Source organism: Podarcis erhardii (genome assembly GCF_964252035.2).
Source record: "Podarcis erhardii genome assembly, chromosome: 9".
Taxonomy (NCBI): domain Eukaryota; kingdom Metazoa; phylum Chordata; class Lepidosauria; order Squamata; family Lacertidae; genus Podarcis; species Podarcis erhardii.
This window is the reverse complement of record NC_138512.1, coordinates 31,241,584-31,264,639: the sequence shown is the minus strand read 5'-3', so window position 1 is coordinate 31,264,639 and position 23,056 is coordinate 31,241,584. Positions and strand designations below refer to the sequence as shown.

At 41.0% G+C, this 23,056-nt stretch overlaps 1 protein-coding gene across 19 annotated transcripts in view; it reads left to right on the top strand.

Annotated features, from left to right (window-relative positions):
• The first annotated feature begins 331 nt into the window (after positions 1 to 331).
• The window catches only part of TENM3 (teneurin transmembrane protein 3), a 1,299,256-nt gene continuing 1,276,531 nt past the window's right edge, over positions 332 to 23,056 (top strand). For 7 of the 19 annotated variants that reach the window (XM_081875178.1, XM_081875179.1, XM_081875176.1 and 4 more), the window contains exon 1: positions 730 to 1,050. The gene's annotated coding sequence lies outside the window, so the exon portion shown is untranslated. Of the gene's footprint in view, positions 438 to 728; positions 1,051 to 23,056 lie in introns of those variants that run through there. The other 12 variants (XM_081875172.1, XM_081875167.1, XM_081875168.1 and 9 more) reach the window with 3 other exon arrangements.

The window sequence follows — 23,056 nt, the reverse complement described above, 5'->3', positions numbered from 1 at the left end:
CCCTCCCCGCCCTGGCGCCGGCCCCCGAAGCTGCGGGCGAGCACGGAGCAAGCTGGCAGGACTGACTGAGGTGGGCGGGAGAGCCGCGGCAGGAACTGAGGGCGCGCGAGAGAAAGAACTGTCTGTGTGAGAGGAAAATCTAATCTTGGCGCCAATAAGCAAGCCTGAGGAGAGCCGCGTCTTTGGGGAGGGGGGCGCGCTCGCGCAAAGCCAGAGGATCGGACGGCGACGCTGGCCAGGCTTTTCTACTGCTGCTCTTCGGCGTGACCGACGCGGCGAAGTTCGACGCAAACGTGTTGCTCGCCGCCGCCGGCAGCCTCCACCTGCCAGTCCCTGTGGCTGTGGCTCCCGCCGCGCTGCCTTGCTGGAGCCCCGGCTGGCGCCATTCCGCGAAGGTGGGCGTCACTTTGCCTGCCCTGAGGACCGAGGACACCCAGGTACGCTCCTCTTTCGGGCTTCGCCTGTTGTGGAAGGGCGCGCGGGACGAGGGAGCTGGTGTTATCTTTCCTCCCGCCCCCCTCCTCCCTTCCTCCTCCCCTCCCGGTTGTGTGTCAAACTTTGCCTTACACATGGCGGTGACAGCTCCCCCCCTTTCCCTCTTCCTCCTCCTTCCCCCTCCCCGCCCCGCTTTCCCAGATGGGCGCGACTGCCCGAGGTGAGGGCGTTGGGGCTCGAGGAGGAGCCAAGACCCTCCTCCGTTATAGGAGCCGCTCGAGCCCGCGATTATATAGACGCCTCGTTTCAATAACGGGGCTCCGAGGCGTCAGGTTTTCCTCGTCGCTTATTTTGCTCCGTAGAAAGAGTTGAGCTGGGTAGGTAAGCAAGTTTTGAAGCTGCAGGAGGAGAGGCCAAGTTGGTCCTTGCTGGCTGCCTCTCGATCCCGGGAGGCGGGCGATTTTGCACCTTAACTTTCACCGCCCTCGCCTCCCAATCCCTCAGCTGCCTGACAGACACCTCAGCAGTCAAGTGATGAAAATCCTGCAGTTTTAAGTAAAAGGCTCCTTTTTCCAGGCTTGCATGGATCCAGGATTTGAAAGAAAATGCCGTTAGGTAAACACACTTTCGCTTTGAATGCATCGTATGAAAAACCTGTAACGGTTTCTGAAGGTTTGTTTTAATGCGCCTCGTGTAAAAAAAAACCTTGCCAATAGACATGTGTTATTTTTAAAAGATCATTTCGCTTGCTTTGGGTTATAGTAAAAGGCTGCGTGTCTTGCGCCTCTATAGTGCTCTCTATGCAGATTATGCTAACTGAAATCTCTGCTTCCCTGAGACTGTTTTTACAGAATATGTCAAGTCCTTTTTTCTTTAATTTTAAAATGCTAGGTAAATATTTAGTAATAAGTTGGACACAAGGTATCCAAAGATTGCTGAAGCCACCTGCTGAATTGTTTTATTCCCGCCCCCCTCCTCAGTGCTGGGAGTTAGTTGTTAGCGCTGTACAGACATCCAGCAGATGGAGCAATGGAAAACTGGTACAGTTTCTGCATTATAATAAACGACCGCTCTCTAATCATAGCTAAATAAAAGGTTATATTGCATACTTTCCCCCAAAGGGGAGGGGGGGACTTGCCTGCTGCTAAAGTTCGTGATTGATGGATCTTTTTATTTTCCTTTTTAAAAGGTGTTTATAATAAATTGCTGGTAGCATGTAGTTCGTAGTTCTGCTTTTTCTGCCTTAGGTGTATTTCTTTGGTATTAATGGCTCCCATTTGTGGGTGTGTGGGTTGTTTTTGCAATGCACGGTGAAAGACTAAATGGTTTGTAGTTAGGAAGGTAGCTCTTTGTGAGTACATGGCTGTAACTGTTGAAGCTACAAAGGCTGTCTACAATTTAGACAGGTATAATTGGAAAATGTATCAGTTTGCTGCAGATAGTCTCAAGTAATTATACTCATTAAATGGTTAATTCAGTATTGCAATGAAAGTTGTCCTGATTGCGAATGAGCAATGACAGAAGTGTTGGTTGCTATGCTACAGCAGTGCGAACTTTTAAAAATAAAATTTTACTAAAGACATGAAAATGTTTATAGTTGGGAATGAGTTTTGGTGGTTCTGTTGCTCAGTTAAGCTCTGTAAAGATGGCATTCAGCAGGTTATACCTGTTACAATTTGGCATCTGTAATATTCACTGTGGCTGCAAGTCCAGAGACCCTTTTTGGCAGTTCCTCACCACCAAACATCTTCTATGACTACAAGTTAAAGTTTGATTTTATAATTGGTCTGCACTTGAATATAGACTACAATCTAATGTAGCCAGTTCCAAAACTGTAGCTGTTTTAAAGCATGATCAAGGTGAAGTTTAGTGCCTGTGTATACTATTGATTTTAATCATGTGCTTTAATTTTCCATTGATTTTCATTGGACAGTAGAATGTACAACTTTGGCTGCATTACGCTCTTTGATAGCCATATTGATAATTTCCTATAAACGAGTGCTTATTGTGCCTCTTAGTTGGGCATTAACTATTAGGGAGGAATGTGGGTTAATCTTTGTTACTTAATGAGTATATGTAGTAGAAGGGGCAATGCAGAAGAAACCCATTTTGTTGTTAAATTTTCTATTTGCCTTCTAAAACTTTATTTGTCACCCTTTTGTGTTAATATACATGCTGTATTCACTTATCCAAAAATGAAGTGGGATATTCAAAAACAAAGTTTTAAAGGTGTTTGCAAAACATAACCCTACACTACATTGAGGACTGCTGGAGGGAATAATGCATTATTAAAATAGATTCTTTTTCAGGCTTGATGTGTATTGTCTTATAACCTTAAAGCAAATGCCTTTTTTAAAAAAAAGTTTTTTGGGGGAGGTATTTGGGGGTCTGGTTTTATAGATGTAACTATGTTCAAGCATTCAGAAGATTCTGTCCTCACTGATGTTAGCACCTCTTGATCATCTTAGATGCAGCTACTTCAGCAGGCTGTCTGCTTATCTGTTGGTCTTTAAGATTGGTCTACTTTTTGTTGCAGTAAGATTGTGGTTCAAGAGCTGATCTAGAAAGCTGTTTTAAAACAATTTGATTTAAGTATATTCTGTCTCATTGAAATCTAAATCAGCTTCATTCAAAGTAACTGCCTATTTGGGCCAAGTTGATAATTAAGTCAAGAGTTCTTAAGAAAAAGCAAAGCTTCTACCATCTGGTTAAAGTAGATGTTCCAGGTACATATTTATTTCTGTTCCTTTATTGAAATACTTCCCCTTGGGTTTATCCTCAACTACCACCATGCCTTTCCATGTACACTGGAAGCTGCAGCTGTTGTGGCACCTATAGGTGCTTGTTGTTGCTCATACTTTCTTCTAGGTCAGGAATGTGAAACCTATAGACTTCCAGATATTGCTGGACTCCAACTCGCACCAGGCCCAGTCAGCATGGTTAATGGTTAGAGTTGACAGCAGTTGTAGTCCAGCAAATATCTTTAAGGGCACAGATTTTCCATCCTAAGTGCTGTATGCAGAGAGATGGTCAAAAGGAAGCTAATGGGTTGCATATTCTTGTGGGTGATTTCATTGGCTTGTGTTGGCTTCTCTTAGTTTTCAAAATCAATGCATTCAGAGGTGTATTTCTGTTTTTGGACTAAACATAATTGGATCCATGTATTGGTTGTCTAGAATCCGGCACAAGTATTGGCTACCATGCCAGAGATGGTTGTGAGAAGCATCAAACCTAGTACTGTAAAAAGGCATTGCTTGGAGAGGTCATATGTAGCTCTGAACTTTATTCTGGAGAAGCTGCATTCCTTTAATTATAGCAAATGGAGTAAAAGTTGGCATTGCTAGGTAAGTCAAGATGTAATTAACAATGGTGCCTTTCAATTTGATCAGTATATATTCTAAAATAATACATATACTTTTAAAACTCCAAAATCTCAATCTTCATATCTTTAATGGTAGTTCTGTTTCATTCTTCATGTTAGATGTTTGTTTTGACCACACAGTAAACCTATAATAGCATAAGCAATTTTTTTATTAGAATATAGGACAATCTGACATAATGTAACTTGGATTTTGACAGTGGGTGATTTGCTGTTCATTATTACATAAATGGAATTGCCTGTGCTAAGATGAAAATGGAAAATACACATGTTATTATCCAGCATGTTGACTACTTACTGCCTTCTCTTGAATACAAGGGAACTATAGCTACAAATGTTTCAGTTTTTTAAATGGTCGCTGTATGCATTACGAGAACTATTGTTTTTATTTGAAGATGATAGCCCACATAATCCTGAAGCTCCTGGTGAGTAAATCACAGCACCTAATTTTCCTACTATAAGCTAAAGATTATATTTAATGTGTTGGTCTGAGTGATTACGGCAGTGTACATTTTAAATCAATTGATATTAAAGCCTAGTTGAATCTAGATTATTCTCGATTAAAAGGCTAGAGGACTATGCTCTGTTACCAACCTCGGTTGCCTTACTCTAGAGATGCTTGTGAACAACATACTTCTGCTTAACTGATATGGAGCAAATATTGTGATAGTTTCTGATAAAGGTCCAGAAGAAGGTAGTGGGGGAGGGGGCTGCATTGGAAATAAGAGTCACTGAATTTGACAGGGCTTACTTCTGGGTAGACATGTGAAGTATAGGAACACACTGCAGCAGAAGCATTGCTGATCATAGGGTTAGTTACAGTGCTCCAAAAATTTACACCAAGGAATAACATGTCCTTCTTGAGGTGTTTCACCCATGCTCTTAGAGATGCACATGTAGAATGTGAGGAATAATTGCTCACTCCTGCTTTGCTTTGGCTTCATGCACCACCCAACTTGTAGTTGAAAAAATAACATTCCTTTTCATGTGCAGAGTGAAAGGCTTTATAGTCTTGACCAAAACAGTTACTCGTTTTTGTAAGTACAGTCATACCTTGGGTTACAGATACTTACAGACCTGCCGAAGCCTGGAAGTACCGGAACGGGTTACTTCCGGGTTCTGGGGGTTGCACATGTGCTGAAGCGCCAAATCGCAACCCGCGCATGCGCAAACGCGCCACTGGGGGTTGCGAACGTGCATCCCGCACAGATCACGTTCGCAACCCGAGCATCCACTGTAGCTGAGCATAGAAACCAGACAGAGCCAATGACTTGGAGATTTCCTAAAAATAATCTGACTGCATGTCATATGATAATATGCCTTCACTGTGCAAATCTCTAGGAAGTCTAATTTGCGGGGGAGCAAAAGTGGAGATATTTCACACTAACACTGTCTCAATGGTTCTCTGAGTCCTACAGTGGGTGCTAAAGGGAAGCTGGAGGCAAAGAAAAAACCTGACAGAGATTTAACATCCTGAAGTAACTAGAATTCAGGTGGGCAGAGCACTCCAGCAGCAAAGGTAGGTCTAAGGGTGAATGTGTGAGCTTGAACTATACTCAAAATAAACTGGAGAACTGCCACTTTAACCTGGTCAGACACTTTCTATCCAGGTAAATGATAGAGAAGGAACATTATTTAAGTACCATTGTTCATGATTGATTGCATTCTTTTTTTATCAAGGCAACTGAATATTGCCTACTATAAATAGCCCAATATGCACCAATTTTGTACGGCATGCTAAGGACAAATATTGTTGTCCGACATGTAAATCCAAATTCTATGCCAAAAATTATGCTGAAAGTGTTGCATTATGAAAACCTTCTACAATTCTTCTTCTTTATGCATACTTTGAGCAATGTTTAGCTTTTTAAAAGTAGCCTTAATGTAAATCATACAATTTATGACACTAAACTAAAACATTGCACTTTGACTTGAACACAATTAAAATGGAGATTGCAGGCAATTGAGATTTCACTTAGAATAAATTATGCAGACAAGAACAGTATGCATATGTGTTCTAGTTTTGCATACTTTATATCAAGTTGGTGTTATGGTTTGCAAGACAGAAAATCAATGGAGACTTTTAGGGAGGGACACATAGGTACAGGGCATAGAGCAAGGATGGGGAACCTCAACCCTCTCTAGCTGGCCCTCCGCAGACCACACACCCTTCTGAGTCACACCTCCTCACCAGCCTGCTTTGCACCTTTCTTGAGTATTTTTGCCTGGCTTGAATAAATCCCTCAACTCTGGTTATACTTCTTGCTTGTCTGGATGGAGACTAGAGAGAGATGTGATACTGTGAAGAACTAGTCTGCTGTACAAAGCTAAGATTCATTCCTCATTCTGCTCACTTTTCCTTCAGATCATGCCCACTTTTTGTTCTGGACCCACCCATCATGTGGTCCATGGAAAGTTGGGAAGAATGGAATGTAGTCCTTGGGCTGGAAAAGACCCCAAAACCCCTGACATAGAAGTCGTTTTCAGATATTGCTTGCACATGTTTTGACTATATTGCAATGTTTATAATCACTGGAAACCTGTCTTTCAGAAATGAGGGACTGACACAATCTTGTTTGTGTTAAAATTTACTGACTTTTGTGCAAATCTATTCAGGAGTTGATTCTGAAGATAATAACTTTTGACTATCTTCATTAGCAAACGTAATGATGAAAATTACAGATTGCTTTAGAACTGGATTGCACCTTCCTATCTGTTCCTTTATTCATTTCACTGACCTTGAAACAACACAGGAAATTATTTTGAATTCTTTAACAGGGGGAATAGTTTTGAATTCAAGGAGTAATGTAAAAAAAGGTAAAGGACCCCTGGACGGTTAAGTCCAGTCAAAGGCGACTGGGGGAGTACTTAGCTACTCAAGGAGTAGCTAAAGACATTGTACAGGTTGCTCATGAACTAGCTTTTTCAATTTATCTCTTCAGTTTATTCTTTTTCTGCTGGAATTTTTATATAAAAATAGTATGTGTGTGCTATCTAAAGACAGCTGGGTTTGAACTCTTACAATCTAGAACTCTTGAGGATGGATTCTAATGGTTTTTAAATGTTTCAGTGTTAATTAAGAGATAATGTGAATAGAATAGTCTGTTATGACAGGATAATGATTTCTTACAGAATGTAAATTATGCAGCTTAATTTTTTTTTAAGAAATAGAAGTGCTGTAAATGCAAACCAAAATATTAGCAGTTGCTTTGATTCCCATTATTTTCTTAGTGCATTGATTCACAAACTATGGTGCATTAGGATTTTTCTTGCATTTTCAAATGATAAGAATATAAGAAGTGTCCTGCTGGATCAGGCCAAAGACTCATTTAGTTCAGCACTTCTGTTATCACAGTGTCCAACCAAATACCCATGGAAAGCCTACAAGCAGCAAGCAATACAGTAATCTCTGCATCTGTGATTCAAAGTGGAGGTAGAACATAGTCATCACAACTAGTAGTCACAGATAGCGTTATCATCCAAGTTGGTAGCCGACGCCACATCTAGTGGGAGTGAACTCTGTTGTTTAACTATGTGCTGTGTGAAGTATATTTCAACGTTTAGCTTCATTCCCTAAGTTCTAATATTATGATGGAGGGAGACAACCCTTTTTCTATCCATATGCTCCACACCTTACATAGTTCTACAGAACTCTGTTATGTCCACTCTTACTTGCCTTTTCTCTAAACTAAGAAGCCCCCATTGTTCTAACCTTGCCTCACAGGGAAGTTACTCAATTGTCTTGATAATGTGGCTGCCTTTTCTGAGTCTTTTCCAAATCTATAATATCCATATTAGTGGCTGGTAGTTCAACTGCATTAACACTGCTGTACTGTACATGAATGGTAAGACTGCACTGCCTATGTGGGGGCCAGTGCAGCCTTACCATTCATGTACAGTACAGCAACTACCACATCTATCACTCTGCTATTTTGCTGTGGGGTGGCAGCTGGAGTAGGAGGAGATGACAGAGGGAGAAGAAAGAGCTGTGAGTGTAAGGGAACCCCCTTCCCATCTTGGGAAACTCAACAAACCTACTTTGCATGGAACTGGGTGTGCAGAGTGTAGCTGAATGAGACACAGCTGTGGGGCAGCCTAAGAAAGTACCCTCCACCTTGGGCCTGCTCATAAAAAGCAAGTCTAGAATGAGAGACTAGGGTGATGTTTGCTGTTTCCAGGAACTCTTCTTGTTGTGAGACTTTTGGGGATGAGCTGAGAGTTTGTTGGACCCTGAATGAGAATCAAGAGACTGAGATGGGAGGGTGTGTCAGAAGGAAATTGAATTGAGATATATATGTGTGTGTGTGTAACTTTGTATTATTGTAACATGATTATATATAACTGTGTATTTTTGTACTTTTGTTTTTGTTATCTGTTGTTGCTTCAGTTTTCTCTACACTACTTAGAGATATTTTTAAATTAAGAAGTAAGAAATGGTGTGATAATCATATTTCCTCCCATTGACAACATTTGCAAGGAATTAACTACTCTAGCCTTGCTAGAACACCTATCTCACGGAACACCTATGTCAGGGAACCTTTCTATTGCTGTACGAGGGTGTGTGTGTCTGTTTTACAGTGGTACAAGTATCATCTCTTCCCACACCAACAGAGCAATGCTTAAACTGCTCCCTTAAACTGCTTCAGCTGTCTTTCTGCTGCTGATCACCATTTTAGATTATTTTGATGGCTGTTGGTTTTAACATTTTAAGAGCCACATTGATGTGTGCCTGTTTGTTTGTTTTCAAACTCTGCTATATAAATCCTAGTAGTAATGGAAAAAGTGATTGCTTCATTAAGCTTCTTAGATATATTGGTAAAAAACCAAAATCTATCTCAGCCTTTATTCCTCTCAAAACAGTCTGAGAGTTTATGTAAGTCCTGTCAGCACAACAATGCTCCAAATGGGGTTAAAGAGATGCACAAGTTGGCCTTACTTAAGATTAAGTGCATTCTCCCCAAACCACAGGGGACCATGGCTCTCCTTAATTCACAACCATCTTTTACATTAAAAATGTAAACATTAGAAAAATTTATTTGCTTACCTAGCACATCAGTTCATGGTGCTTTACATGGATGTCCTTACCTCGAAGAGCTTACAATCTAAAATATTAGGCTCCTCATGCATCAATATAGTATTGACATCTTTTCCCCCCTGATGGGGCTCCTTGGAGTATTACCAGGTGCAGTGCGTAAGAGGCAGAAGTTAACAGATGCTGTTTTCCCCACCATGGACATATATTGATGGGGCAATAAAAGTCCTTTTCCAACTTCTGCCTGTCATGCAGTTGTTAAAGGCATAGGGAGCCCTGTCGGGGGGGGGGGGGAGAGATGGCAGCCCTGTATATCTCTTTACAAAAGAAAATCCTGTCACGTTGTACAAAGAGTGCTTGTATGCTGTTGGTTATGAATGGGTAGAAAGGAGGGATGAATCAAATATGAATTTCCCTGAAGGCACATACTATCATTAATAATGTCTGTGTGTGTCTATAGGGCTGACAAACATGCCCAGCTGTACTTGATAGTTCTTTCATCCAGTCCTCTCACAATAGGGACCATCATATGCACAGCCATTTCAATGACAGTTTATTCTGTTTTACAGTAGAAAATAATGGCAAAACTGGAGCTAAAAAAAAATCATTCTTCTAGGTCTAACACAGTGTAACTTAGTTAACTTGACTATAAATATTTTGTACAAGGAAAGCAAGAGGGGCACTATTAAGATTCCAAAATGAAACTTCATCACAGAAATGCCTTTTAATTCTGAATATATCAAAAGCCTTATAGCAGAAAGATGTCCCAAGCTGCCTTGCTGCATACATTAATAAATTTTGTGACTGCCATTATCGTATTCTGTGAGAAGCAAATGTGGGATGTTCATTTATCTGTAGGTTATGTCATCTAATAATTTTGTTAACAGGCTGCCAATATGTGATTGGACATCTAGATTTGTACTAGTATAGATAGCATTATTGTAACTAAGACTGTCTTACAGGGTACTATGCAGAATCTTTCAGAAAGCCTTTCTCCCACAACCCCATGGCTACAAAATACCTTTTTACAGTGTCACAGTATTCATGTACTTTCATCAAATTAGCCTACTCTGTGTGAGAGAGCAGCAGTCTAAACTGGCTTAGTACAACATGTTTAGAATATTATGTTTACCAATGTATCCATATCTCTAACTTCAAATCCTCTCTTACTGTTTCTATAATCAAAGCAAAAGTAACCTGAAACATGTCCTCATAAAGCAATATGAATAAGTAAGTGATTAGCTAAAAATGACTAACTGCTAGGATTTTACTTTCCCCTCTGACAGAAGTTTTCTGCAGCTGCGTGTTTCTTTAGTCCTTAGAAAGTGAGAGGAATGAAATTTTGGGTGCTGGTAGTGTTTTGTAGTGTTCTCAAGTCATTGTCAAGGGACGCGGGTGGCGCTGTGGGTAAAAGCCTCAGCGCCTAGGGCTTGCCAATCGAAAGGTCGGTGGTTCGAATCCCTGTGGCGGGGTGCGCTCCCATTGTTCAGTCCCAGTGTCTGCCAACCTAGCAGTTCGAAAGCACCCCCGGGTGCAAGTAGATAAATAGGGACCGCTTACTGGTGGGAAGGTAAACGGCGTTTCTGTGTGCTGCGCTGGCTCGCCAGATGCAGCTTTGTCACGCTGGCCATGTGACCCGGAAGTGTCTCCGGACAGCGCTGGCCCCCGGCCTCTTGAGTGAGATGGGCGCACAACCCCAGAGTCTGTCAAGACTGGCCCGTACGGGCAGGGGTACCTTTACCTTTACCTTTACCTTTACAAGTCATTGTAAGCACACTACCAGCAAAGCAGCATCCCCTAAAACAAAACAATGGGAGACTTTGTCAAAAGCCTTACTGAAATCAAGATACACTATGTCCACAGCATTCCCCTGATACATCAAACTAGTAATTCTATTTTTAAAAAAGACATCAGATTCATCTGGCATGACCTGTTTTTGAGAAACCCATGATGAGTCCTCGTAATCACAGCATCCACTTTAAGTACTCACAAACTGTTAAATTGTCTGTTTTAGAACCTTTCCTAGTATCAGTGTCAAGCTGACCAGTTGGTAGATACCTGGGTCTTCTCCCCCCCCTCCAATTTTTGAACATTTGCCCACCTCCAGTCTGCAGGGACCTCCAAGAATTCTCAAAGATTATAGACAGAGGCTCTGAGATTACATCCTCAAGTTCCTTTACTACCAGGGGTCCTCAAAGCTTTTCAGCAGGGGGCCGGTCCACTATCCCTCAGACCTTGTGGGGGGGTGGACACACTCTCTCTCCCTCTCCCTCTCTCTCTCTCTCTCTCTCTCTCTCTCTCTATATATATATAAATGGCAGTGGAGGGACGATGAGCGGTGCACGAAAGGGCTCCAGAGAGAGGCTGCTTTAAATGGTTCCACTCAAGAGGGGTGCTCAGCCAACCACGGCTTCTGTGTCTTGTCAGCAGCAGGGGCTGGTGGCGGGACAATGAGTGGCATGCAAAAGGGCTCTGGAGAGGGCTGCTTTAAATGGTGGCCGCTCGAGAGGGGTGCTCAGCCAACTGCGGCTCCTGTGTTTTGTGAACGGCAGGGGCTGGTGGTGGTGGGACGATGAGCACAAAAGGGCAGCAACAAAGCCCAGTCCCCTTCCTCCTCTAGGCAGGGCAGGGAGAAGCCAGGAGGATGGAGGGAGGGAGGAGGCGCTGCCACAGCCACTGTCATCATGTGAAGGAGAGGGAAAGAATATGTGTGCTGGAGATCCATGCGGTGATTCCCGGACCGTCCGTGGGCTGGATTTAGAAGGCAATTTGGCCTGATCCAGCCCGTGGCCCTTAGTTTGCTAACCCATGCTTTAGTACCCTTGGGTGCAGCTCATCAGGCCCTGGAAATTTGGATTCATTTGTAGTAGCTAGGTGTTCCCTTACTACCTATTTTCCTATCTTGCATCATATGCAGCTCCCTTCTTGCATCATTTATTCTGTTATCACCAGGTTGGGCACTGCTTTCCTTCTGGAAAGTACTGGAGAAAGTGTTGAATCTTCTGGTTTCGCACCTTAGATGAGATTTTCAGAGGAATGGTAGTGTTGGTATCTGTATGAGTTTTCACAATTGCACACCAGCCACCAGTAGAGCAAATCATAACTGAGATCTGTTATACTGTGGTAAGAATGGATGGGAATGCTCACATTGGGGACTGTGTGCTAGATTCACTTTTGCTTTTGGAAATCTATACTGATCGTTCAAGCATTGATTTGGTGCAAATTTGTTTTAAGCTAGTGTCTAGCTCAAATCAACAATGTGCAAGCACTTGTGACTGCAATTAACAGTAAGTGCAAGTTTCCATCTTATATTTGTAATTTTGGAAAGCAAAATGTGTTTTTAATTCTTACTTGTAAACTAATAATTGCATGATTTTCACTGTGACAGATATGGTTGGCAATGAGTCAGACTTCTACAATGAAGCATATGGTCTGGTCTCAACCATATAAACAGCCCTTGAAAATGGTTTAACATATAATTTCTTCTTGGAAACAAATAATTAGCATCTCCAGCAAGCTATTTTGCATATATGTGTGCACATAATGAAGTAAGTAGACATTAAAAAGCCATTAAGGTTATAAGCAGATCTATAAAAGCAAATTAAAAATAAAGAATTAGTCATAAGTAGTCAGGAAAGAGTTCAGTGGGGTTTGAATGCACAATCATACTCTTGACGTAAGAAATAATACTTGTCCCCAAACCTATCTCAGGGAAGAAAGGAGCATTCTTTACTTTTAAGTGAACTACAACTTGATTAACTGAGTAAAGAGCATGCAAAAATGACAGCTCAGGCTACATTAACCTAACCCAGTATCAACCATTTTTATTTTTGATCAGAAACAGGCTCCCCATTATTGTCATATCTTGCCTTTCCTTGGAGCACAGAGGAACTTATTTGTCCTCTGTAATCCTGTAAGATCAGACAGCATCTTATGAGGGTGGTTTTCAGTTCCAAGGTTCCATGTATGCAAGAAAAATTGTATATACCCAAGCCCTTGGAGCTGCCCCATGGCTAGTGGGTATGGGGAGAGAGAGTAGCCCAAGTACTCCTAGAGCCCATGCACCAAACAGGACTTGTCCAGTAAACAAAGTGAAGAGCTTAAAAGCTCCTTTTGCGCTGAGTAACGTAAGCAATGGGACGCGGGTGGCGCTGTGGGTTAAACCACAGAGCCTAGGACTTGCCAATCAGAAGTTTGGCGGTTCAGATCCCCGCGATGGGGTGAGCTCCTGTTGCTCAGTCCCTGCTCCTGCCAACCTAGCAGTTCAAAAGCACGTCAAAGTGCAAGTAGATAGGTACCGTTCTGGCGGGAAGGTAAACGGCATTTCCATGCACTGCTCTGGTTTGCCAGAAGCAGTCATGCTGGCCACATGACCCGGAAGCTGTACGCCGGCCCCCTCGGCCAGTAAAGCGAGATGAGCGCCACAACCCCAGAGTCGGTCACGACTGGACCTAAATGGTCAGGGGTCCTTTTACCTTTTACCTTTAACCTAAGCAAAGCTGACATAAAAAGAGACCATAAGCTCCTTGCCTTACTTAGGGGGCAAGGCCTATTTGGCTTGCTGGCTCTGGAAAGCCAGGGATGCTCACATGAAAATTCATGACAACTTGAATGTCCCCACAATATTTCACGAGAATATCCTCAGGCTTGGATTTAACCTGCACAAGTTCAACCCACCCACCTCCAACTGTGTATGGTCAAAATTGTGAAAGTTAAATGAGCATAAGATGTGATTTTACTGTACTGAGTTTCAATTCTTTCATCTTCCCCTGCGCTCGCATGTTGTCTTCAAATACCTTACTATTATATCAATCTACTGCTAACTTACCTCTGGGCTGGTACTTGGACTCATACTGTGTCCTGCATGTAGACCTTACGACAAGAAGCCATGATCAATAGACTTGCCCTCCATGAATTTTTCTAACTCCTTTTAAAGCCATCTAAGTTAGTGGGCGTTACAGTGTTTTGATAGTTGTGGATTCCATAATTTTAATGCATTCTGTGTGAAGACATCCTCCCTGTGAATCCTGTCCAGTCAGTTCAGTTGGATGATCCTGAGTTCTAGGAAGAAAATGTATCTCTTTTCACACAATGTACAATGATGCAAACACCTGTCATTCACCATTGTACAGTGGTACCTCGGGTTACATACGATTCAGGTTACAGACTCCGCTATCCCAGAAATATTACCTCGGATAAAGAACTTTGCTTCAGGATGAGAACAGAAATCGTGCTCCGGCGGCGCGGCAGCAGCAGGAGGCCCCATTAGCTAAAGTGGTGCTTCAGGTTAAGAACAGTTTCAGGTTAAGTACGGACCTCCAGAACGAATTAAGTACTTAACTTGAGGTACCACTGTATTCTGTGGTTGCAACACAGATTTTTATTACAGGAGTTAAGATACTGGCAGATACATTTTCGGTTCAGTTCCCAACAGTGCCTAATATGGATTTTGCCTCCCCCCAACCCCACAAAGCTGCAACATACTGAATCAACACATTGTAATAAAATCAACATCATTCTCATAATGATGGAACATGCAATACTAGTTGTCATTGCATTGAGTGGTGACAAGCAGAAGGATAAGTATAAATATTATAGTATTATAGAACAGTAGCCGAAATGTGCTCTTGCTTTGTACAGTGTGTTGTGTGTTAATTTTCATTATTAAAATTGTCAAAGAACCTTAATAATTGACTTCCTTTCTGCCATAATACAGTATAGATTTGAGCCTTGAGCTTTCACAATATGTCACTGTGTTGTCAAACAAACATTGCAGAGGAAGTGAACTCCTTTTACAGCACAGTACTGTTGCTTCTTCAACATGCTGTCAGCATTTGACAAAATACCTAAACAAAATTATAGAAGAATTAGCAAACATTGATCTTGATCTGGATTGCAAGCATGTATTTTTATAAGATGTAACACACAAATATTGTGTAGCAGTAATGGGAAAAGATAAAATCAGATCTATTGATGGGCCACTTCCAAGCTTTTTTGCTTTTGGACATATGGTTTCTGTGGATTGGTATTTTTGTCATCAGTCAGCCCCCAGATTTAGAGATGGAAACAAGCCTTTTACTCATTTCACTTTCCCTTCTTCTCTTTCTAGCAATAACTCAAAGTCTTCAACTTAGAATAGTTTCCCAAAATGTCAAAGCCAGGTAACTCTGATTACTAAACTAGAACCTTAAAACAGCAATTTGAAGTTAGTTCAAGATGCTGGCTTGTTCCAAACATGGTAATCAGTTTCATAGATGTAATAGGAAACTGGCTAATTGATTGGAGATGCTTATGTTTAACTGTGGTACACCAAAGATCGAAAGAGTTATATGTGTGGGAACAAGGATTGTTGATATTTTGGCTTATTGAACTAGCTCTGAGTGCATGTGCAACAACTTCTGCCTTCTTTATCTTGAGTGAAAAATCTGGATTGTCACCAACCATCTGGATGAGAAGAGCCTGCCATAAATACCCTCATGTAACCTTAATACAATGTAAAATTTTATGGCTTGCATTGTAAGCTACTTTGGGAGTCAGACTTGTCTAAACCAGGCTCTCAGGTCCATCTGCAGCAACTTCTGTCATCATCCTCTGGATGTAAGAGTCATTTAAAACTGGGTATAAATAAAAGTGATAGTCTATAAATCATACTGTTGGGAACTACAGTGAAGGTCTTGGGAAACATCATAATAGCATCTACTCCACAAAACACATTAATTTATATTCTCTATCTGTCACTTGCTAAATGAATTTGTAGAAAGTTTAATGACAGCCTTTATACTTCATATTGAGTAAGTTATTACTGGCCCTCACCATCTCATTAGCAGGAAAGTGACTGCATTTCTGATCCCTCCACCCCTTTGTGGCTCTACACTTCAATATTTTCCATTATGTCAGTTGAAAATTGAGAAATTTTCAGCTAATGTGGTACTGTATGAAATGATAGAATTTAAGGGACAGGGATTAAAAAGATTTGCTTTCTAAAATACACTTGGCAGAAATGTAGTTTTTTTGTAATATAACATCATTGCACATGGATGAATGGAACAGAAACCTTCAGATTACAATATGATGAAATCAATGGCAGGCTTAATGGAAAATGACAATGAAAACTATTTTAAATATAAATATAATAGAAAATCAATATTAAATTACTACTCAGTAGTCTTATGTCCAATAAAGGGTAAATGAAATTATTGTTATCTGAAAGTGAATTTAGTTGGTGTGATTCTCAAAGAGCAGATAAAATGTTTCTACCATTTTTAGTCCATTTTAGATGTATTAACACACTGCTAAATTCCATCTTCCGTTGTTAATCCTTCTCCCTGTGTTAGATTTACCATGTAACTTTAAGTGGGGTAAAAAGTAAGGTTTAAAGTGATGGATTGGCCATGATTTTCAAAGCCTGGCTGTTTAGAGCAACAGCTGTGTAACAAGAGTTTAGGAAAGAAATCTCTGCATATATTGAGTAAGTTCTGAAAGGGAGCCTTGTGAAAGAAAGTTTCACTCATGCAAGGGAGTGGCGCACACACTTTACACTGAACAGTCCCAATGCTGAATCCTACTTGGTTCCCCAACCCTTAGCAGGATATTTTGAGGGGACACTGGAGACTCAAGCAGGCATAAGGATACAGGAAAAACCCAGTTTTGTGCATCTCACAGTGCTTAAGATCCAGTCCATTGTCTTGTATGAATCAAGTTGATTAGATATATCTATGTATTCAAAATAAAAACACAGTAAAATGAGGAAGCACAGCTTATTCAAGGATGCATTCTGGTGGTGCTTTATTCCATCTTCCTGATGTTTCCTTACCCGTTAAATTTTGTATTTTGCATGCTCTTTCACAGACATAAAAGCCACTTATGCTAGATTCCACTATATAAAGTGAATAAATATTAACAATAACAATTACTACTACTACTCTTATTTCCAGAAGTTCAGTGCTCATTTCTGTGCTTTCAGGGAGGGGAATCCATTTGCAATCCCCTTAACTCAAAAAATTGTGAAGTTTTGTGTTGTGATTTTCCTGCAGTCTTCATGATCATACCTAAGCCTTAGCTTAGGGACTGCCACAGAGAATGCTCTTTTGGGTTACCTTTTACCAAGAAGAGCCTTTTAACACCAAAGAGGGTCTGTAGGAAAGGAGGTGATCTAAATCATGTAGGGCTTTACATGTAACTAATACGAACTCCAATACACTTTTAAAAATTATTAAAAATTATTTAAAAATTATTAAAAAGTTTTAATCTTAACTGATTCATATATTCTCTGGTTCTAAATACATTTACTCTGAAGCAAACTCCATTGCTTTTACCCCAGCACTTTTTTCAAGTACATGAGCCTATGCTAGCAGACTTAGGGTCACATAAAAACTGGCCAGAGAAGTAATAATGTTGAAATTAGCTGAGACCTAACCTTTCAAACTGTTTTGTGACAGATACCATCTGGGCATACAAGGAAAGGATATAGAAAAAGGTGTAAGACTTGTCTTACCCCTCTTTCTTTAGTGTGATCATTTGATATAAAAGAGGTTGCTGGAAGTTCCATTTCCTTTTACTATATGTTAAAGGTGCTGAATGTAACCTTTGTCACTGCCTCTTGAGAGCTCTTACACAAAGCCATTTTCATCTAAATTGAAAGCTTCTCATAGTCAATAATCACTTTATATAGAGGTCATATATCTTATCTATTGGTTCAGCTATCACATTAAGGTGCTTTATTGTAGAGAATTCTTCTAGATGAGCTGCTTGATCTTGTTTGGTTAAAATCCAATGGTGTAGTGAATAAGTCACTTAATATCTACATAAAGTGGATCTGCAGGCAAGTATGATTAAGTCTTCTCCTGATATTTGCTGTTCCGTTTTTTTTAAAGTACTTCCAGCAATGCAGCAAATGTGTCTGACATTTGGTTTCCAAAGCACAAAAAATAAAAAATTGTAATTCTTATCAGAGAACCATGAAAAAGGAATGAGTACTTTTTGCAAAGCTTTAACTTAATTGTTCCACACGTCAACTTTTAAGCTGTGCATTTGAGCTTAGAACCCTGTGAAAGCTGACTACGTAATGCTTAGCATGGTGAATGACCAGTGGCGTAGCGTGGGTTGTCAGCACCCGGGGCAAGGCAAGTAATTTGCGCCCCCTAACCCGTGGATTTTAGCACTCGAGTCTCTTCCACTAGATTTCTCCCAGGCCTCTGGTTAAGTGGGAGGGTTACTGTTTTTGTCTGAACAAAATAAAAAAATTCCTTCCAGTAGCACCTTAAAGACCAACTGAGTTAGTTCTAGGTATTAGCTTTCGTGTGCATGCACACTTCTTCAGATACACAGTGTATCTGAAGAAGTGTGCATGCACACGAAAGCTAATACCTAGAACTAACTCAGTTGGTCTTTAAGGTGCTACTGGAAGGAATTTTTTTATTTTGTTTTGACCATGGCAGACCAACACGGCTACCTATCTGTAACTGTTTTTGTCTGATACTATGTTATGTATTTTTGTGTTCTTATATTGTAAGCTGCCCCTGTGATCCTCAGAGGAAGGGCAGCATAAAAATTAAATAAATTTTAAAATTGAGACAAACACTACAGAACAATTTCATAGTAACACAGCAAGAATTTCATAACATAGTGTATGTTATAGTAAAACAGTAACATAGTCTTCTTCACAGATACTTTGTGTCTTAAGACAGGAGTGGTAGTACAGTACAGTGGTACTTCGGGATGCGAACGGGATCCATTTGCATCCTGAACAGAACGTAAGACGCGACAGTGCATCTGCGCGTGTCGCGTTTCGCCGCTTCCATGCATGCGCGTGACGTCTGCGCATGCGTAAGTGGCAAAACCCGGAAGTAACACGCTCCATTACTTCCAGGTCACTGCAGAGCGCAACCCGAAAATACTTATCCTGAAGTGTATTTCTCCCGAGGTACAACTATACGAACTTAATCTGTTCCGGAAGTCCGTTGTTAAACCAAAGCATTCTTAAACCAAGGCGTGCTTTCCCATAGCAGCGGGGGACTCGATTTACAAATGGAACATGCTCAAGAAGAAGAAGAGGAGTTTGGATTTAATATCCCGCTTTATCACTACCTGAAGGAGTCTCAAAGCAGCTACCATTCTCCTTTCCCTTCCTCCCCCACAACAAACACTCTGCGAGGTGAGTGAGGCTGAGAGACTTCAGAGAAGTGTGACTAGCCCAAGGTCACCCAGCAGCTGCATGTGGAGGAGCGGGGAAGCGAACCCGGTTCACCAGATTACGAATCTACCGCTCTTAACCACTTCACCACACTGGCTCAACAGGAAGTGAAACGTGTTCTGCTTCCAAGGCCCGGACACTACCTGCCCGCCTGCCCGCGAGTGCGCCCCCTACCCTTCAGCTGGCCGATAACGGCCCAGGCGAAGGCCCGATTCTGTCACGGGCAGAGCGGTCCGCCCCGGCTTTCAATCACAGCAGCGGCACGAGCCCCACCCACAAAAGTCGCTCGAAGCTCCCCGATCCCTCCCCATCACGTGCTGCGACTTACCCAATAGGAACGAGATTTCCGCTTTGGACTGCTCTTCATTCAAGCCCCACCCCTCTCATGGCAACTGCTTCAGCTCCGGGTTGGCGGTGGGCAGAGCTTGAGGGGGGCTGGGCTTTGCACCCGGCTCTGAGAGAGAGTGAGTGAGCCAGGTAGGGGCAGAGAGCTGTGAGTGCGAGCGCGCGCCCCCAGATGTTGTGCCCGGTGCGGCCGGCCCCCCCTGCACCCCCACGCTACGCCACTGTGAATGACTGAACATCAGCTTGCTGTTGGAAGGTGCTAAGCTACTTGGCAGCAGTAGTTTTGAAAAGCAAGTATTTCTGTTAATCCATTCCCTTAACACCGGGAAGCCAGTTAGTGCTCTGAACCAGGTTCTCTGTTCACCAAACATTCAGCTGATGTGTTGGAAAATATCTGTGTGAATTTGAATTTCACTAATCTAAATCAGATTTAAGTCCTTTATCCACCTACCTGGGGGTAAGCCCCACTGAATTCAGTGAGGCTTAACTTCTGAGTAAAGATGTATACAACTGCTGTGTCAGGAGCAAAGTTACCTTGCCTTTCTTTATATGCCAGAATGATTTGTGCTATCAGAAATATAATTGGAGGGAAAGGATCCAGAATGCTTTCCCCATTTGTTGTTGCTTTTTTTATAAATAGAATAGCCTTACATTCAAAATGTCATCACATTTTGGGCATGAATGACATTCAGAGTAAAAAAAAAAATCAAATGGAAGGTAAGCAATGCTCAGAATTAACCACTCAGCTGTTTTTGCAACTAGTCCTTGAGGTAGCTACCGTAAAATTATAATACAGTTAAAACTAATTTAAAACAATACATTAAAACTTCAATAAATTTAAAACATGGCACATAGCAAATAAAAATAAACATATATCCATTTAAGCCCAAATATGTTACAGAAAGGGAAGGGAAATATCATGGCCAGCTTGCTAAAAAATTAGGAGATCAGTACTAGTGAGCATCCCTTGATAGGAGGCTTTTGCTCCCGCTTAACATATTTCCTCTCTTTGCTTGATATACCAGGGTATGAATATGAACTCTCCACACTGAATCTAGGTGGTAACATAGCTCTTGAAATGCCTTTAAGTGAAAAAAGAGACCACAGTAGGGAAATTGACAAAAAGTATTAACTCAGATATTGAGTTGTGCCTAGGATTTTCAGCATACTATTATTTGATTTGCAGATAGACTTGTTTAAACCTTTCAGACATTAAACCTTTATTCAAAGGAATGGTTTTTGCTGCAATCTACTTATCTGGGAGGAAGCCCCACTGAGTACAGTGGTATGTACTTCTGTGTAGTAAATAAGCATAGGGATAGGATGAAAGGCTACCTGTTGAGAATATAGAGCCACGAAGGCATATTGTGATGGTCAAATTGGAACCTAGAACTGCATGCCCACTTTCGTATAGTTAAACAAAATTATGGAAACTTTATTGTAAAGATTATCCTGCCATGGTAAATAACACTTGGGAGTTTAATTGTCCTCTTGCTTCCCCCATATTTTGCTATTCTTATCCTTGGTCTGTCATTTTCAGATCCTATTTCTGATAGCATGTAATAAAAATAGACCTGGTTTTATCAATGGAACTCTGACATTTTGTAAAGCTATTTTATAAACTACCCAAATTATGTATAAAACCTGAGTAACTGATTTCATTACAGTGAAATTGTCAAGATTTCCCACACAGCCGTTTGCTTTCGTCAGAAAGAAAAAAACATACCTACTGTTTTCCTGCATCTTTGTCGAGTAATGTTTTCTATTGTTACAGCACTGGCAAAATTTGTTAGTTTTTATGCCATTGGTGTTTTGTTGTTGAACTTTCTGTGTTGCTAGCTGCTGTGTGCTTATGCATTCTCCATTAGAAGGGCTAATTCTGGGCCAAACTACTTGTTACATTAAAAAGTGTACTTAACCAACATGCTTACACTGCTTTTTCTTTTAAAGAAACATAGCAGCTGTAATTCATGTTCCTGATTATTACTATTATTGCGAGCCCACATGCTAAACCCTGTCCCCAGAGCCCACCACCCAGAAATGAGACATGACAACAATGTATGGGATTAACATTGGGCCACAACTTTATTGAATAAAAGTTGATCTTTTATATTTATATGTAATTTTAATTCCATAAAACTTTATTTTTTATTGTTAAGTATACAACTGACAATAAAAAATAAAGTTATATGGAATTAAAACTACATATAAATATAAATATAAATATAAATATAAATATAAATATAAATATAAATATAAATGAGCATACTTTTAACATTTCCATGTAATTTACTCTTCATGCTATCTGAGTGGTTGGAAACAAACAGTTAGGACTTGCAACTGATATGGTATAGTTGCTTCCCATGCCAATACCCATGGCCTCCTGGGAAGAAGCATGTGTGGGATAAAGGTAGAGGGTAAAGGGACCCCTGACCATTAGATCCAGTCGTGGCCGACTCTGGGATTACGGCACTCATCTCGCTTTACTGGCCGAGGGAGCAAGCGTACAGCTTTCAGGTCATGACTAAGCCGCTTCTGGCGAACCAGAGCAGCACATGGAAATACTGTTTGCCTTCCCGCCGGAGCGGTACCTATTTATCTACTTGCACTTTTGATGTGCTTTCGAACTGCTAGGTTGGAAGGAGCAGAGACCGAGCAATGGGAGTTCACCCCATCGCAGGGATTCAAACCGCTGACCTTCTGATCAGCAAGTCCTAGGCTCTGTGGTTTAACCCACGGCGCCACCCACGTCCCATATGTGTGGGATAACTAGCCTCATATAACCAACATGCTTAAGACTAATCAATGCATTAAGACATTAAAATGATAGAGTAACCTGCCCTGCCAGGCTTAGCGTTCTTTGGGATAATCAAGCCTGTTGTTCCCCTTGCCAATTTGCCTGAGAAGCTCAAGGTGTGAGGAGGTATGAGCTCCAGTTCAGACCTCGTGGCTTTCACGAGCCACTCATATACAAATAATTTATAAACTTTTACCACTTTGGAACTAAACCATGTTTTACTGCCTATGCAATTTTTTTGAATGCTGTATGGAAAAGCACATAAAACTGACCTTTTGAAAGTTTTAAGTAAGCCATTTTTCACGTACCAAACAGTGTGTTTGAGTGTGTTTGGATAACTCTCTGGTTAATAAATTCTACTACTGATCAGTATTCAGTACCACTATCTTCCCAACTTTTTAAAGAACTAGATTGGACTCAATGTGCTTTGACCTTTGCCCTTGCTTCCTGCATCTACTATCTCCAGTTCTTATAATGTCCATTTTTCTCTTCTGTCTTTATCTTTGCCTCCATTATTTTGAACTTTGCCTCTCTCCCTCTCACCTGCTCATGTCACTTACTTCCCACTTTTTAAATACTTTCACTTATATTGTTTCTTTCCTGTGCCATTCCCCCTTCTTTAAAATCTTATTTGACCTCTCAATCCTTTCAATTATCCAATATATTTTATACTCATTGTCTTAAAAGTTACAGGAGTGTATCTTACCTGCTAAGTCTACAGTCCTAAATCTTTCTCATGGAAGTGTTCCCTAGACTCCTTCAATCTGCTCCTGTCCTTTTCATTCTACTGAGAGCAGTCATGAAAAAAATCAGAAGTGATCTTCCGGCTTCTAAATCTCAAGGTCTCTATACTACCCTTATTCACAAATTTAAGGT